This window comes from Schistocerca americana, chromosome 8 (assembly GCF_021461395.2).
Source record: "Schistocerca americana isolate TAMUIC-IGC-003095 chromosome 8, iqSchAmer2.1, whole genome shotgun sequence".
NCBI classification, from domain to species: domain Eukaryota; kingdom Metazoa; phylum Arthropoda; class Insecta; order Orthoptera; family Acrididae; genus Schistocerca; species Schistocerca americana.
The window spans coordinates 39,903,801-39,921,466 of NC_060126.1; the positions used below are offsets into that span (position 1 = coordinate 39,903,801).

General features: G+C 46.7%; 1 protein-coding gene and 1 non-coding gene across 2 annotated transcripts in view; one reads left to right on the forward strand and one right to left on the reverse strand.

Moving 5' to 3' along the window:
- LOC124544979 (GAS2-like protein pickled eggs) overlaps positions 1 to 17,666 on the forward strand; it is an 820,634-nt gene that overhangs the window by 72,537 nt on the left and 730,431 nt on the right. The window lies entirely within an intron of this gene.
- Positions 7,676 to 7,750, reverse strand: Trnat-ugu. The gene has a single exon. It is a non-coding gene; the product is annotated as a tRNA-Thr (tRNA).

Sequence of the window (17,666 nt, forward strand, 5' to 3'; positions counted from 1 at the left end):
AGTACGACCATTGCAGGCATGTAAGACATGTGAGAGAGTCCACGAGACAATAGACGTCACACTAACCGTAACCCCTAGCATTTCATCGTCCCCTTTACTGGACTGGAAATAAAAAAGGCTGTGAGTGCAATGAAACCGAGGAAGGCAGATCAGCTGGACTGGGTCGTGAGTTTCAGTATTCTTAAAACATTTCTATCAAAGATACAGCTTTCTGTACTTCTATGGAAATATAGCAAATTTGTATCGCAGAGAAGTTGAATTTCTATGCGCCTCGTGTAACAGGTGCATTTTCGTAAGTAACTGTTCGCAGCGAATTTTTCACGCATTTTTAATGTTATTTTAACGATGTTGGATCTTGTTAACTCACAGGCCTTTACTGATTGTTGACGAATAACGGAAGCAGCCACAAATCTGTGCCGGGTTGCGTTATTCACCAAATTTTTTTTTTAATTTTCTGGTTTGCTGCGTTACTTATGAAGATTATAATGATTCATTGATAAAGAATGCAGAGTTAGTCTTAGCGCCGCAGTAAGCTGTCGAGAATTGAGACACAGCCACAAGCAAACACAGTGATGGATAGGGGCAGAATAAGACGTCGACAGAATGATTGGCACAACAGATATGGCGAGCCGGCGTGCTGTCTCATTTCTAGTACTGAGGACATGCATCAGTTACCGCAGCGACAGGCACTTTCCAATGCGCTGACAGGTGCGCACTATGAAATACGGACACGTAATATGTCTGCGTAACTGTTTAAAGTTTTTGCTTTATGGCTAGACTGATGAGTGTAATTAAACAGCGCTCTTTGATTCACAAGGCCGAGAGAAATAACCGGTTGGCTCCTGGTCGGTTACTCCACAGAACATCCGAGGGAGCCCTCATTCTTACAAAGTGTCTCTCAATGGCTTACATTGAAGTAGAGGAAAACAGAAATCAATCCCCTACGAGAAACCTGATCACAACGAGGTAGTGTTTGCAGAGGTCAAAAACTGGTTGCTATGCTGCGCTGACAAAATATTCGGGCTCTCTGTTGTTACTGAGGAATGAAATTAGGCGGAGGAAGTATTGAAAGATGCATACTATAGTGGTATGCAAGAGTACCAATCAGGTTCCTTTCAGAGTATGCAGACACAATAGCGCCTTTCTTAGCAATCATACACAACCGTTCACTTGACAAAAGGTCTGTTCCTAAAGACTGGAAAGTAGCACAGGTCACACCAATATTCAAGAAAGGAAATAGGAGTAACCCATTGAATTACAGACCCATATCACTGACCTCAATTTTCAGTAGGAGTTTGGAGCATATACAGTACTCGAACATTACGAATCGCCTTGAAGAAAATGACTTATTGATACATAACCAACACGGATTCAGATAACATCGTTCTTGTGCAACACAGCTAGCACTTTATTCCCATGAAGTAATGAGTGCTGTCGACAAGGGATCTCAGATCGATTCCATATTCCTAGATTTCCAGAAGGCTTTTGATACCGTTCCTCACAAACGACTATGAATCAAATTGCGCGCATATGGAGATTCGTCTCAGTTGTGTGATTGGATTCGTGATTTCCTCTCAGAGAGGTCACAGTTCGTAGTAATAGACGGTAAGTCATCGAGTAGAACAGAAGTAATATCTGGCGTTCCGCAAGGTAGTGTTATAGGCCCTCTGCTGTTCCTCATTTACATAAATTATGTAGGTGATAATCTGAAAAAAAACCCTTACATTGTTTGCATATGACGCTGTAATTTACCGTCTACTAAAATCATCAGACGATCAACTCCAATTACAAAATGATCTAGAGAGAATTTCTGTATGGTGCCAATAGTGGCAACTGGCACTAAACAAAGAAAAGTGCGAGGTCATCCTCATGGGTACTAAAAGAATTCCGATAAATTTTGGGTATACGATAAGTCGCACAAATCTAAGGGCTGTCAATTCGACTAAATACCTATGAATTACAATTACGAGCAACTTAAATTGGAAAGACCACATAGATAATATTGTGGTTCAAAATGGTTCAAATGGCTCTGAGCACTATGGGACTTAACTTCTGAGGTCCTCAGTCTCCTAGAACTTAGAACTACTTAAATCTAACTAACCTAAGGACATCACACACATCCATGCCCGAGGCAGGATTCGAACCTGCGACCGTAGCGGTCACACGGTTCCAGACTGAAGCGCCTAGAACCACACGGCCACCCCGGCCGGCAATATTGTGGGGAAGGCGAAACAAAGACTGCGCTTTGTTGGCAGAAATACTTAGAAGATGCGAGAAACCCACTAAAGAGACAGCCTACATTACACTTGTCCGTCCTGTGCTGGAATATTGCTGCGCGGTGTGGGATCCTTACCAGGTAGGATTGACGGAGGACATCGAAAAAGTGCAAAGAAGGGCAGCTCGTTTCGTGTTATCGCTCAATAGACGTGAGAGTGTCACTGATATGATACGCGAGTTGGGGTGGCAGTCACTGAAACAAAGGCGGTTTTCTTTATGGCGATATCTACACTCCTGGAAATTGAAATAAGAACACCGTGAATTCTTTGTCCCAGGAAGGGGAAACTTTATTGACACATTCCTGGGGTCAGATACATCACATGATCACACTGACAGAACCACAGGCACATAGACACAGGCAACAGAGCATGCACAATGTCGGCACTAGTACAGTGTATATTCACCTTTCGCAGCAATGCAGGCTGCTATTCTCCCATGGAGACGATCGTAGAGATGCTGGATGTAGTCCTGTGGAACGGCTTGCCATGCCATTTCCACCTGGCGCCTCAGTTGGACCAGCGTTCGTGCTGGACGTGCAGACCGCGTGAGACGACGCTTCATCCAGTCCCAAACATGCTCAATGGGGGACAGATCCGGAGATCTTGCTGGCCAGGGTAGTTGACTTACACCTTCTAGAGCACGTTGGGTGGCACGGGATACATGCGGACGTGCATTGTCCTGTTGGAACAGCAAGTTCCCTTGCCGGTCTAGGAATGGTAGAACGATGGGTTCGATGACGGTTTGGATGTACCGTGCACTAATCAGTGTCCCCTCGATGATCACCAGTGGTGTACGGCCAGTGTAGGAGATCGCTCCCCACACCATGATGCCGGGTGTTGGCCCTGTGTGCCTCGGTCGTATGCAGTCCTGATTGTGGCGCTCACCTGCACGGCGCCAAACACGCATATGACCATCATTGGCACCAAGGCAGAAGCGACTCTCATCGCTGAAGACGACACGTCTCCATTCGTCCCTCCATTCACGCCTGTCGCGACACCACTGGAGGCGGGCTGCACGATGTTGGGGCGTGAGCGGAAGACGGCCTAACGGTGTACGGGACCGTAGCCCAGCATCATGGAGACGGTTGCGAATGGTCCTCACCGATGCCCCAGGAGCAACAGTGTCCCTAATTTGCTGGGAAGTGGCTGTGCGGTCCCCTACGGCACTGAGTTTGATCCTACGGTCTTGGCGTGCATCCGTGCGTCGCTGCGGTCCGGTCCCAGGTCGACGGGCACGTGCACCTTCCGCCGACCGCTGGCGACAACATCGATGTACTGTGGAGACCTCACGGCCCACGTGTTGAGCAATTCGGCGGAACGTCCACCCGGCCTCCCGCATACCCACTATACGCCCTCGCTCAAAGTCCGTCAACTGCACATACGGTTCACGTCCACGCTGTCGCGGCATGCTACCAGTGTTAAAGACTGCGATGGAGCTCCGTATGCCACGGCAAACTGGCTGACACTGACGGCGGCGGTGCACAAATGCTGCGCAGCTAGCGCCATTCGACGGCCAACACCGCGGTTCCTGGTGTGTCCGCTGTGCCGTGCGTGTGATCATTGCTTGTACAGCCCTCTCGCAGTGTCCAGAGCAAGTATGGTGGGTCTGACACACCGTTGTCAATGTGTTCTTTTTTCCATTTCCAGGAGTGTATTTACGAAATTTCAATCATCAACTTTCTCTTCCGAATGCGAAAATATTTTTGTTGACAACCACCTACGTTGGGAGAAATGATTATAATAATAAAATAAGAGAAATCAGAGCTCGAACGGAAAGATTTAGGTGTTCCTTTTTCCCACGCGCCATTCGAGAGTGGAATGGTAGAGAAGTAGTATGAAAATGGTTCGATAAACCCTCTGGCAGGCACTTAAGTGTGAATTCCAGAGTAACCATGTAGATGTAGATGTAGAAAGAAGGCGCTTACTGGATGCACTCTGCGAAGTGTTTGTTTTTCTTGTTTTTTGGCGGCAGGAAGGAGAGAGAGTGGGGGAAATCAGTCTTCTGGTTGGTATGTTGCGGCGCAACACGAATTCCTCTCTTGTGCCAACCTTTTCGTCTCGTAGTAGTTCTTGCACCCAACGTCCTCTATTATTAGCAGGATGTATTCCAATCTCTGCCGCTCCCTCTATCTTCATACCAAGGAAGTTGTCCCCAGATGTCGTAATGTAAGTTCTGTCACCCTGCCCCTTCTTCTTGTCATTGTTTTTCTCTGCGCCAGTTCTGTGGAGAACCTCTTCATTTTTTGTTGTGTACGAGTCCGTACACAACGGGAAGGAGCTGAAATGATTAGCAAACAAGTTAACATGACAAACAGAAGGTTTACTTAACTAGTGTTTCTGCAAGTGAACAAAGACTCACTACGGTAAGAAATAAAGTTCAGCTCTCATTGTCAAGAAGGATCAGGCTCTCTGTACTAAAGCACAAACGATCGAGTCGGAGCCGCTACTACGTGACGTCTGCATAGCGAGGTAGCTCCGCGCGCAAGTGAGCGAATGTCTGCCACCGGCCGTCCTGTATCCCGTTGCTGGAGACGCGCGCACCACTGGGCCCGCAGATCCCGCGCGATAGCAGTCAGCGTCTGACGGAAACCTGCAATTCCGTTGCGAAGGTTAACTGCTGTGGGGTGCTATCGATCAGTGATGCCATATTTCTGATCTTATCGAGAGCAGTCGATGAAATATAGACACGTAATACATCACAGCTTTTGCTTTAGCCGATGAGTGTAATTAAACAGAGACATTTGCAGCGTTGCCAGTGTTTCCTCTGTCTCTTCAGCTGTCGAGCACGGGGTCCCGGGTTCGGGGTCCCGGCGGGATTTTTCACCTGCCTCGAGATGACTGGGTTTTTGTGTTGTCCTCATCATTTCATCATCATTCATGCAAGTGACAGGATTGGACTGAGAAAAGTTTGGGAATTTGCACGGGCGCTGATAACCGCACAGTTGAGCGCCCCACAACCCAGACATCATCATCATCATCATCATCTTCAGCTGTCGCCTGCCCTGGTTGCTGGCAACGCTGGGCTAAGCACTACTGTGGGATACGGTTTCTGCTTCTGGCACTGCCTGTATTAATAATATATGCTCAGAAACCTATCGCTGTTGTTTTTTAATGTAATACTTGCGTTGTTTGCCTTATGGCGCTCTTAGTCCACACTACAGTGGCTAAGTACCCTCACCATACATAAAAAATGGTCCACGCTCAGCCTGGAGCCCAAGTTGCAGGCTGACGCTATTGGCCGCAGCGTCATGTGATACGCTGTACCTTGCTACTGCGCATTCCCCATCCACACAGTCTCTACTTTTGGCCGCCGCAGGTGCACACTACTAAAACGTTTTAGGCGGGTTTTCAGGAAAGAAAACACCTATACTTTAATTCATATGTTTCGCTGTGAAAGAGGTTCGTGGTTCATGACAGCGATTAAGTCCTTGGGGGGGATCTAGGTTTAGGCCACTTTGTGATCATCTAGGTCAGCTTATCGGCAGTTTCAGAATTATTCCACCCCAAATCTGCCTCTGTCTCTAATGACCTCATTGTTTACTAGATGTTCATTTCTAATGTACTCTAATTGCTACTAGCAATGAAACTTCCTGCCACACAGTTTTAATCTGCCACGAAGTTTCATATCAGCGCACACTCCGCTGCAGAGTGAAAATCTAATTCTGCTACTAACAATGTTTGTCCATTTTCTCCCCATGTTAGGGCGTTTCTTCTGGCTACTTTCAGCTTATTAGTTTCTTATGGAGGAAAACTAATTGAAATTTGACTGGATGTTAAAACGCGTCAGCAGCTCCATAACCTAAAAACCGTCGTCTTTCTTCTTCCAAATTAACCCAAACAAATGCCGTGGGCTCGCCATCACTAGCAAGCACAAACTACCCGATCACCCACTGCAGTTACATTCTACGATTGCTAGCAGCGTTCCAGAAGACGGCTGCGTAAAAACTACGGTACATACAGAAAATCTACCCACATGTCAGTGGATAGGGCACCTTTTCAGGTTTATATTTACAGTACGCACCATGGCTGAGTTGTAGAGTACACACCACTAAGGGGCAGGCGTGTTAGATCATGTAGATTATTCATTCACTCTGTATTGTTCCATTGAAACTAAATCTTTATTCCACGGCCGGTTTCACAACTGTAGTTTATGAATTTATGATGCATTCGTATAATTGAAGGTATGAACGCTGTGAGGAAGATATGAGATCGAAACTGGTCGCAGAATAACTATACATTTCCAAGCAGCATGTACAGCATGAACCTTATAAAATATATTACGACCGTAATGAAAAAAGAAATGAAGGTGGGCGGGACGTGTAGCCGGACGAATGGATCGAGTTGGTAAGCTGGCCCGAAAAACTTCCTCGCTGGATTCCACCGCGTGAGAGGTGATGTTCAAATGTTCAAATGTATGTGAAATCTTATGGGACTTAACTGCTATGGTCATCAGTCCCTAAGCTTACACACTACTTAACCTAAATTATCCTAAGGACAAACACACACACCCATGCCCGAGGGAGGACTCGAACCTCCGCCGGGACGAGCCGGAGTGAGAGGTGAGCTGACTACCGCCTTCCCTTTTCCTCCTCAGGTCTTTAGTTCCTGCTCCTTATGTGGGTAAGCGCAAAGATACTGAACAATAAAGAGCCATAGGCGGTGATATGCTCTAGTGGCACGTGTCATTTGTAAAAAATAGCGTTGTATGTAGGACTTAATTTCTTCTTCTGTACGATGTATTTTCATTTCTATGAGAGCGAGTTAAAGAATGACATTTGACTTAAGAATGAGAGGAAATGGCTGTGATACGTAATCGAGGGTGGAAAGTGTTGTAGCACGTTTAGGGTTACCTGTGTACCTGATTTGCTCAAACTTGATGGTTTGTTACATTGTTTGCTGTTGACATTTGGTTCCTGTTGTCGTAGTCTAGAGAAAGGTAGCTAAACATCATAAACCAGGCATGAACAACATGGATGCGAATAGCTGTAGAACGTTGTAGAGCAATCCTTCATTCAGCAGCGGATGTCAAATGAGTCATGAAACTGATGTCTCCATGGGACAGAGTACGAAGGTTCGGCCCTTAATATGGAAACTGGTGCATATTCTTATCAGGAAGTGTACCCGTACAACTATATATGATGAAAATGCCTTTGTTTTAAATCCACTAATTCCGGCTCGCAACTTCAACTATACAGCCTGCGTAAGCCACCTGAGCGTGTGTAGCGGAGTGTGCTTCAGTGACCATTGTCAATCCTGCCGTTACCTCTTCCGTTCACAAATGGCACGCATGGGAAAAATAATTGTTGGTAAACATTACGCGTAATCAAATTATTGTTAAATCGACACCCTAGCTGCAAATAGGCTTTGATGTACATCATTGGGGACATATTGAAAATGTGTGCCCCGACCGGGACTCGAACCCGGGATCTCCTGCTCACATGGCAGACGCTCTCTCCATCTGAGCAACCGAGGGCACATAGGATAGCGCGCCTGCAGGGACTTATCCCTTGCACGCTCCCTGTAAGACCCACATTCCCAACATGTCCACACCACTAAATTCGTAGTGAGCCTAATAGATGTTTGCGCTGCCATATAAGTAGGATAGGAGATCCCAGGTTCGAGTCCCGGTCGGGGCACACATTTTCAACATATCCCCAATGATGTATATCAACGCCTGTTTGCAGCTAAGGTGTAGATTTAATTATCATTTCATTCTAGAGAAGCTGCGTGGTCATCAGTGGTATCTGTTCTTTCGGGAACAGACCCTACCTTCATTTATAATTACGTGTTATGTCTGTATGTGATCATTTCGCGGGACTAGTATGTTTCCCGACTCTTCTTAGAACTTAACTTCTCCTTGACGGACAACGCCTCCTTTGGAGCATCACCCATTGGAGTTTATTGAGCATCTACGTAATGCTTTCGCGCTGACTGATCGGTGGCGTGATGAAGACGTCGCTTTTTGTTGGATCTTATCAACTTCTTCTTTAATCCTACTGAGTAAATGAATTCTACTCGGTTAGAGTCACAGACTGATGACAAATATTCAAGCATCAGGCCAACGAATGTTTTTTGTGTAAGGTAGTTTTATCGTGGATGAAATACATTCCCCGTAAGATTTTCAGAATGAGTTTCAGGTGGCGTCTGCTTTTCCTACTGTTTATCTTATGAAGTCATTCCACTTTAGGTGGCTCCGGATGGTTGCAGCTAGGTATTTTACAGCAGTTTTTGTTTCCAGAAATTTGTCATCGTAGTTGTACAGTAGTGGATGTCTTCGTCTATTTATGCGTTGTATTTACTTACGTTCAGGGCCAACTGCCAATGCCCGCACCAATCACTGATTCATTGGAGGTCTTCCTGCAGTTCTTCTGACGTTGCTATGTATCTGCAAGGAAGCCTCCAGTCAAATCACGAATCTGGTGCGACGCTCGATAAGCTTGTATTCTGTAAAGTAAACGATATTGCATGTACCGAATGGAACGCCTTCCTGGAGTCAAGGAACACGGCACGAACCTTGCGCCGTTGTCAACGACGCTGTCGATCTCACGGACGAACAGTGAGCAGAGTTTTGCAAGATCGCTGTTTGCTTAGTACTCCTACGACACATGTCGCACCACGCTAAGGCCACTGTACAACAAGAGTGGCAGACTGTCAGAAAAGGCTGTTCGTTCCGGGTTTCCTGCAGAGACAGTTCCAATGGGTAAGGATAACAGATGCTTCAGTGTGTGCGAGTGTGAAATGGCGCGGCAAGCTGAAACTAACTCCAAAGTTGAAGTATGCGGTGCAGTACGATTCTTGTGGTAAATGGTGTACACTACTGGCCATTAAAATTGCTACACGACGAAGATGACGTGCTACAGACGCGAAATTTAACCGACAGGAAGAAGACGCTGTGATATGCAAAATGATTAGCTTTTCAGAGCATTCACACAAGGTTGGCTCCGGTGGCGACACCTACAACGTGCTAACACGAGGAAAGTTTCCAACCGATTTCTCATACACAAACAGCAGTTGACCGGCGTTGCCTGGTGAAATGTTGTTGTGATGCCTCGTGTAAGGAGGAGAAATGCGTGTCATGACGTTTCCGACTTTGATAAAGGTCGGATTGTAGCCTACCGCGATTGCGGTTTATCGTATGGCGACATTGCTGCTCGCGTTGGTCGAGATCCAATGACTGTTAGCAGAATATGGAATCGGTGGGTTCAGGGGGGTAATACTAAACGCCGTGCTGGATCCCAACGGCCTCGTGTATCACTAGCAGTTGAGATGACAGGCATCTTATACGCGTGGCTGTAACGGATCGTGCAGCCACGTCTCGATCCCTGAGTCAACAGATGGGTACGTTTGTAAGACAACAACCATCTGCACGAACAGTTCGACGACGTTTGCAGCAGCACGGACCATCAGCTCGGAGACCTTGGCTGCGGTTACCCTTGCCGCTGCATCACAGACAGGAGCGCCTGCGATGGTGTACTCAACGACGAACCTGGGTGCACGAATTGCAAAACGTCGTTTTCTCGGATGAATTCACGTTCCGTTTACAGCATCATGATGGTCGCATCAATGTTTGGCGACATCGTGGTGTACGCACATTGGAAGCGTGTATTCGTCATCGCCATACTGGTGTATCACCCGGCGTGATGGTATGGGGTGCCATTGGTTACACGTCTCGGTCACCTCTTGTTCACATTGCCGGCAGTTTGAACAGTGGACGTTACATTTCAGATGCGTTACGACCCGTGGCTATACCCTTAATTCGATCCCTTCGAAACCCTACATTTCAGTAGGATAATGCGCGACCGCATGTTGCAGATCCTGTACGGGCCTTTCTGGATACAGCAAATGTTCGACTGCTGCGCTGACCAGCACATTCTCCAGATCTCTCACCAATTGAAAACGTCTGGTCAATGGTGGCCGAACAACTGGCTCGTCACAGTACGCCAGTCACTGCTCTTGATGAACTGTGGTATCGTGTTGAAGCTGCATGGGCAGCTGTACCTGTACACGCCATCCAAGCTCTGCTTGACTCAATGCCCAGGCGTATCAAGGCCGTTATTACGGCCAGTGGTGGTTGTTCTGTGTACTGATTTCTCAGGATCTATGCACCCAAATTTCATGAAAATGTAACCATATGCCAATTCTAGTATAATATATTTGTCCAATGAATACCCGTTTATCATCTGCATTTCTTCTTGGTGTGGCAATTTTAATGGCCAGTAGTGTAAATTGCACAGTGATTTACTGTGAAATTCTGGTGGTATATGAACCGAATGCAATCTCGCGTCAAGCCGTAGTGGAACGGTGCCAGCAATCTGACTCAGGCCGCCCAGAAGCGGGTGATGCTAACGGGAGAGGGAGACGATTTATTGCGACGATGATGATGTCCACAGCAGCTCCCTAATGCCCCGCGATCAAGCAGCGACTCTCTGTCGTCGGGAAGCTGAACGATTGGTGGAACGATCCGACCGTTGTTTACAGAGACTTGGCGACTTTGTTGAATTAGGTATCAATTATCTGTGTGTCACTTTCGAAGTGTGTTGCAGTATTTCATTAAAGTTATTTGGCCTGCCATAATAATGTTTAATTTACGTTTTGAGGTCCACTCGTAGACTTTTATACAGAGGATTTTCATCTCTCGAATAGTCACAGTGCGTGGACGTAAAACGCGCTCCGTAATTGTGGTTTGCTGGCCTTCGTGCCGCGGAAGACCTGCGGTAGAAGCGCGGGGAGGGGAGGGTGAAGCTGTCAGCTCGCCTCGTCTGGTGGGAGGGGAACCCAGCCGGGCTGCGGTCGGCGTGGCGGCGGCTCTGCGGCCCGAGCGGCGGCGCTTCTGGGCGTTCGCGGCTCTGGTCCCAGGGTGGACGGCGTCCTGTTACTGCGGTCGCACCTGTCAGCCAGTGCGAGCCGAGGAGTTTACGAGACTAACTGACGCGAGCGCGCTTCTCCGCTATCTCAGATCTACATGTGTTCTTTGCAAACCGCTCCGTACTTCACAGAGTATCAGTTATTAGGGCGTCTTCCACTCCAATCGGGTAGAAGGCTGCTTACTGGTCTCTGTACTGTGCTGTGATCAGTCTCGCCTCGGTTTGGCGATCCCCACAAGAGCGGTACATAGGGTATTCTTGTGTATCTCTTCCTAGATTTCTCTTTTAGTGCTGGTTCATGAAACTTCATTAGTGGGTTTGGACAGGATAGTTCGCGTGTAGCTTCAGGCGCCTGCCACCTCACTTTCTTTAGCATCTCTAGGACAATGTCCCATGAGTCAAAAAAAAAAAACCTGTAACCATTCATGCCGCCCTTCAACTTGCCCTTTTATGATCCCCAAGCACTTGATCAGTATTCTAGGTTGACTCGCACGAGTATTTATACACTTTCTCTTTCCAGACGCACTGCATGCCCCTACTACTCGTATTCTACTACTGTACCGAAATGGGAGACCTGCTTTACATACGACTCAGTGTGTGTGATCGTTCCACTTCATATTCCTACAAATTGCTCGATCCAAATCAAATGGTTCAAACGGCTCTAAACTCTATGGGACTTATCTTCTGAGGTCATCAGTCCCCTAAAACTTATAACTACTTAAACCTAACTAACCTAAGGACACCACACACATCCATGCCCCAGACAGGATTCGAACCTGCGACCGTAGGGGTCGCGCGGTTCCAGACTGTAGCGCCTAGAACCGCTCGGCCAGCTCGATCCAGATAGTTGTTGGAGTTGACCTAGATGTGACTGACTGATAATGTAGACATAGAATACTACGTTTCGCCGGCCGGAGTGGCTGAGCGGTTCTAGGCGCTACAGTCTGGAACCGCGTGACCGCTACGGTCGCAGGTTCGAATCCTGCCTCGAGCATGGATGTGTGTGATGTCCTTAGGTTAGCTAGGTTTAATTAGTTTTAAGTTCTAGGGGACTGATGAGCTCAGAAGTTAAGTCCCATAGGGCTCAGAGCCATTTTAGTACGTTTCTTTCGTTTTTGAAGGCACAATTTCACACTGCTCAACATTTAAGCCAAGTTGCCAATCTTTACACCACTTCTAAATCTTGTCAGGATCCGACAGGATGTTTATGGACAATGGCGATATGTATCTCACATGCGCAGGATGGGACTGAAGTCGTCATCTGCATTCTGGATGGCAAACAGAAACTGTGATTTAAATTACCACTTTGTGTAGGTGCAATATGCAAACAGTATTTAAAAAACGTCTGGTCGGATATTACACTTACAGAAAGTGTCAGTGCCAGTGAAGCCATTTCGCTCGATACGATCGTAGACGAATGGAAATGTTGCTGCGTACTGAAGGCCTCGCTCAGTTGTTACTGCTGGCTTCCAGACGTCGTCTGTGCCAATTGCTGCGAGCAAGCGCGCACGTGGGAGACGAGTTGGCGACGACCCGAGTGTACCCACGTGTGGAAACCGAGGCCAGACGCGAGTAGCGGTACTATACATCATACGGACCCACGGCTGAGACAAACGCTGGCCACCTACTGGCCCCAAGAATTTCGGGAGTACTTTATCAACACCGGACCGCGGTACGAGCCCATTTCTTTTACCGATCGCGACACGCCAGGCTATAAACGCGCAGTCGGCAACAAAACGGTACCCTGTCGAGACGGGCCCACGCGCCTGGCCAGATCCAGGCGCGACCAATCAGGGCGTGGCCAGCCACCCACGTGCACCGCCCGCCTACTGCCACCTGCCACCTGCTCCAGCTGCCCGGCCCCCGACATTCATTTGTTTCACTCCGACCTGTCGCGCCGCGCGGACTACGAATTTGGATATCTCGGTCTGCTGTGCTGTAGCGTATCCACGACCAAAGTTGCTAAAGTGTTTTTGGAAAGAATCGACGGTCTGCCTACGGAAAGGACTGACGAGTTACACAGGGGCGGGTAACCATGTGTAAAGGCTCGAATAAACAATGAAAAGATGACATTCTTCGAATCTGAACGTAGAATGACACATGTTCCGCTGTCGTAGTTCGAAGAAGTTGAATAGCGAAGTACAGAGAAACGATTATTCTATGTGTTTGAAATTCTCTGAGGCTGTAGATTCCGCGACGATGAATGCTACAATAGTCCAGTTAAAGAGGAATGCGAGGTTATACTTCCTCCAACATTACTATATCTATTAAATTATATGAATGCAGCTTTCCTTTCCTCTCTCCCCACCTCCACCTTCATTATACATATAATACCTACTAAAGCTTTTTGATGTTCACAGGAACTTACGAGTCGACGGTAGCCTTTTCTTTACCTTCAAAGATTTTGTCCATCTTTCTTCTTGTCTTTATTAAAATCCTAGGCATCTGTGACATCTTAAAACTGGGTGTGATAGCACGTTGTCCACCCAAATACAGAGATATGTAAAGAGGCAGAATACGGTGCTGCGGTCGCCAACGCCTACGTAAGACAACGAGTGTCTGGCAAAGTTGTCAGATCGGTAACTGCTCCTACAATGGCATGCTATAAAGATTTAAGTGAGTTTCAACGTGGCGTTATAGTCGGCGCACGAGCTATGGTACACAGCATCTCCGAGGTAGCGATGAAGTGGGGATTGTCCCGTACGACCATTTCACTAGTGTACCGTGAATATCAGGAATCAGGTAAAACATCAAATCTCCGACAGCGCTGCGGCCAGAAAAAGATCCCGCAAGAACGGGACCAACGACGACTGAAGAGAATCGTTCAACGTCACGGAAGTGCAACGCTTCCTCAAATTGCTGCAGATTTCAATGCTGGGCCATCAACAAATGTCAGCGATCGAAACATTGACATCATCGGTATAGGATGTCGGAGCCGAAAGCCCACTCGTGTACCTTTGATGACTGTACGACACAAAGCTTTACGCCTCGCCTGAGCCCGTCAGCGCCGACATTGGACTATTGATAACTGGAAACATGTTGCGTGGTCGGGCGAGTCTCGTTTCAAATTGTATCGAGCGGATATACGTGTACGGGTATGGAGACAACCTCATGAAGACATGTTCAAATGTATGTGAAATCTTATGGGACTTAACTTCTAAGGTCATCAGTCCCTAAGCTTATACACTACTTAACTTAACCTAAATTATCCTAAGGACAAACACACACACCCATGTTCGAGGGAGGACTCGAACCTCCGCCGGGAGCAGCCGCACAGTCCATGACTTCAACGCCTAAGACCGCTCGGTTAATGACGCGCAGCACCTCTTGAATACATGGAACGTGCATGTCAGCAGTAGACTGTTCAGGCTGGTGGAGACTCTGTAATGCCGTGGGGCGTGTGGAGTTGGAGTGATATGGGACCCTTGATACGTCTAGATACGACTCTGTAAGGTGACAAGTACGTAAGTATCCTGCCTAATCACCTGCTTCCATTCATGTCCATTGTACATTCCGACGCAGTTGTACAAGCAGGATAATGCGACACTCCTCACGCCCAGAGCGGGTCCAGGAAGACTCTTCTGAGTTTAAACACTTCTGCTGGCCATCAAACTCCCCAGACGTGAACATTATTGGACAGCCCTGCAGGATTCATGGTGTCAGTTCCCTCCAGCACGACTTCAGACGTTAGTCGAGTCTATATCACGTCGTGTTTAGGCACTTCGGCATGCTCGCTGAGGCCCTACACGATATTAGGCAGGTGTACCAATTTCTTTGGCTCTTCCGTCTGTTTGTGTGTGTGGTAGGAGGAGGAGGCTCCGGAGTGAGGGAGGAGAGGGTGGGATGACATTAACTTTGGACAACCAGAATCTGTAATTAAAGTTCTCTACCCTCTGAACAACAACAAAATCTCTCTCTCTCTCCCTCTCCCTCCCTCCCTCCTGTAGAGAAGCTGATGACGACACACAGTTTGGAAGCCACGCACGGCCTGTGGCGGCGTCCCACTGAAACGACGGCCTCCCCAGCGCGGCAGCTCTGAGAAGCGGCGGCGCGGCGCGGCGTGGCGTGTGCGCTCAGCCGATTACGCTGGGTACACAGTTTTTGCGGGAAACCTGTTACGGGCAGTCTTGTGGCTGCCGCCAGCCGTCCCCTGTCCTGCGGGCGCACACCTCTGCACATACCAGAGCTGCCGGCGCGGAAATGCACGAGAAATCCGTCCCTGTTCGCCGTTTGTGGCGGTATGCAGCGCCTCGGCTTGGTTCAAAATGGTTCAAATGGCTCTGAGCACTATGGGACTCAACTGATGAGGTCATTAGTCCCCTAGAACTTAGAACTAGTTAAACCTAACTAACCTAAGGACATCACAAACATCCATGCCCGAGGCAGGATTCGAACCTGCGACCGTAGCGGTCTTGCGGTTCCAGACTGCAGCGCCTTTAACCGCACGGCCACTTCGGCCGGCCCTCGGCTTGCAATCCGTACTGCGCTGCAAGGGTCATTTTGCTCGTGTACTGAGTATGGGAAGGAACGAATCTGTGCGTGACGTCAATAAACGAATAACAGTTTTAGAGGCAACAGCCCACAGAGCCTGTGTAACAATCGCTGCAGAAAGAGAATAAAATACATAACAAATAGGAAAAATTTGTATGAAATACATGCTGTGTGAAACGAGTAACAGAGAAAAGTGAAAAAAAATTCGTTTATCAGGTAGGTATTGTAAGAGAAAAGTATTGGATGGATTTACGATAGAAGAAAGACAGTAGAAGTGGAATAGCGCTTGGTTGTAACCGCGGTCGTTTGTAATAACACATTTACAGTCGAACCTGGATTAATCAAAGTTCAAGGCACCAGGAACTTTCCCTTGCGTAAAAAGATTTCTCATTTGCGCTGAAGCTCATTTATGGAGGCTCAGACTGTTTTTTTTTTCCCCTGGGGGGTTTTCGTTGATCCAGGTTTAGCTGTAACTTTTCTCTCTCGTAGAGAGGTTTAAGAAAAGAGGGGGAAACGGAATAAAAAATTAAGAAATACTGCGATAACCTTAACGCAAGTGCCTAAAAAAATATCATGTGCGAACGTAGACGTACTATCGTTCAGCCTGCTCTGTTTTCCATTTTCGTTCTTGTAGCATGTTTTTGCACTCATTTATATAGAGTCTTCACAGGAAAATTGCAAGGGAAATAATGTGATAATACGGTGAAAGATGATAAGAAAATGATAATTTTAGTAAATTGAGCAAAATATAAAGAGAACATCGGAGGTAATGTCTAAGTGATAGCTGGGCACATTTGAGTGAGGAGAGAATAACCACAAAAATACTCCAGTATTTTCTCAAGGAAAAAGGAGTCACAAATAGCTTGATTCAGTATCATTCAAAAATATCTGCAGAGGAATAATACGCAAGTCGTAACAGCGTGGAAAACACTTTCTAACAGTAAAGTACTAAATTTCGAAGGGTTACTCATTGGAGGAAAGACAGATGTTGAAACTTGATCCTTATGTGTTAATTTTAAAAAATGGCCACTACCAACTGTTTATCGAATTCTGTATTACTGGTCTTTAATCCATCTGAACTGTCGACCCACAAGACTAGCAGTCTGCAATGTTTCCGCGTTCCCTGATATTTTACCATTGTTTCGGTTTTGTCAATTTTCGTTCCTTTCCATGTTCTTTCGCTTCGTATTCGTCTTTTATGCTTGCATGCAGTTTTTTTCTGTCAATAATTACATGCATTCCCAACGTTTCCTGTTTCTTAAAACTCTAACCTCTTTCACTCGCTCCCTACGCATTTATTTCTGGCATTTTCCCTGTTAAATATTTTCTGCCTGTCTCGTCTGTCACGTCCTCGAAAGGCTCTCTTGTACATATTTTTTATTTTAATTACTTAATTTATTAAAATTATATGTTCGCGCAGTTTTGTTGGTATCACTTTTTCTGTGCTTTTCCTTTCACTTAGAGCGATTTACATTATTATTATTATTATTATTATTGTTGTTGTTGTTGCTGTTGTCGTTGGTATTTCCTTTACCTCTCTGAACGCTGTGTCACATCCTGTCTAATTCGAATGCTATTGTTTTTTAGCGCAACGTGCTAAATACACATTATTCACTTTTTTGTCAAGTATTTTGTATGAAAGGGACCGCAACGAAGTTTACCGAGCTACATAAGTTTGAACTTAAAATGATTTTTCAGGGAACTATTGGATGCCGCTCATTTCCAGACATGTAATGGGGTCTTTGTTTCTAAGCGCACAGTCACGTTGATTTGATCAGTCAATTTCTGCTATCATGGCTTTATATTTTGGTCTGTTACTGTATCATGAAACTATCTTTCAGCCACGATGTTGGTCATGAACGTGGTGTAAGGGATAGTTAGTTAAAAGACATAAATGCACTGCAAAGTGATCTGCTTATAGATTTATCAGTGCTACAGTTTCTCTTATTTGCTATCACGTTACTTCTGCTTCCCGTCATCGATTCGGTTTTCACATAACTTGTCGCGAGAAGAAGTCCTAACAGGCAAAAATAAA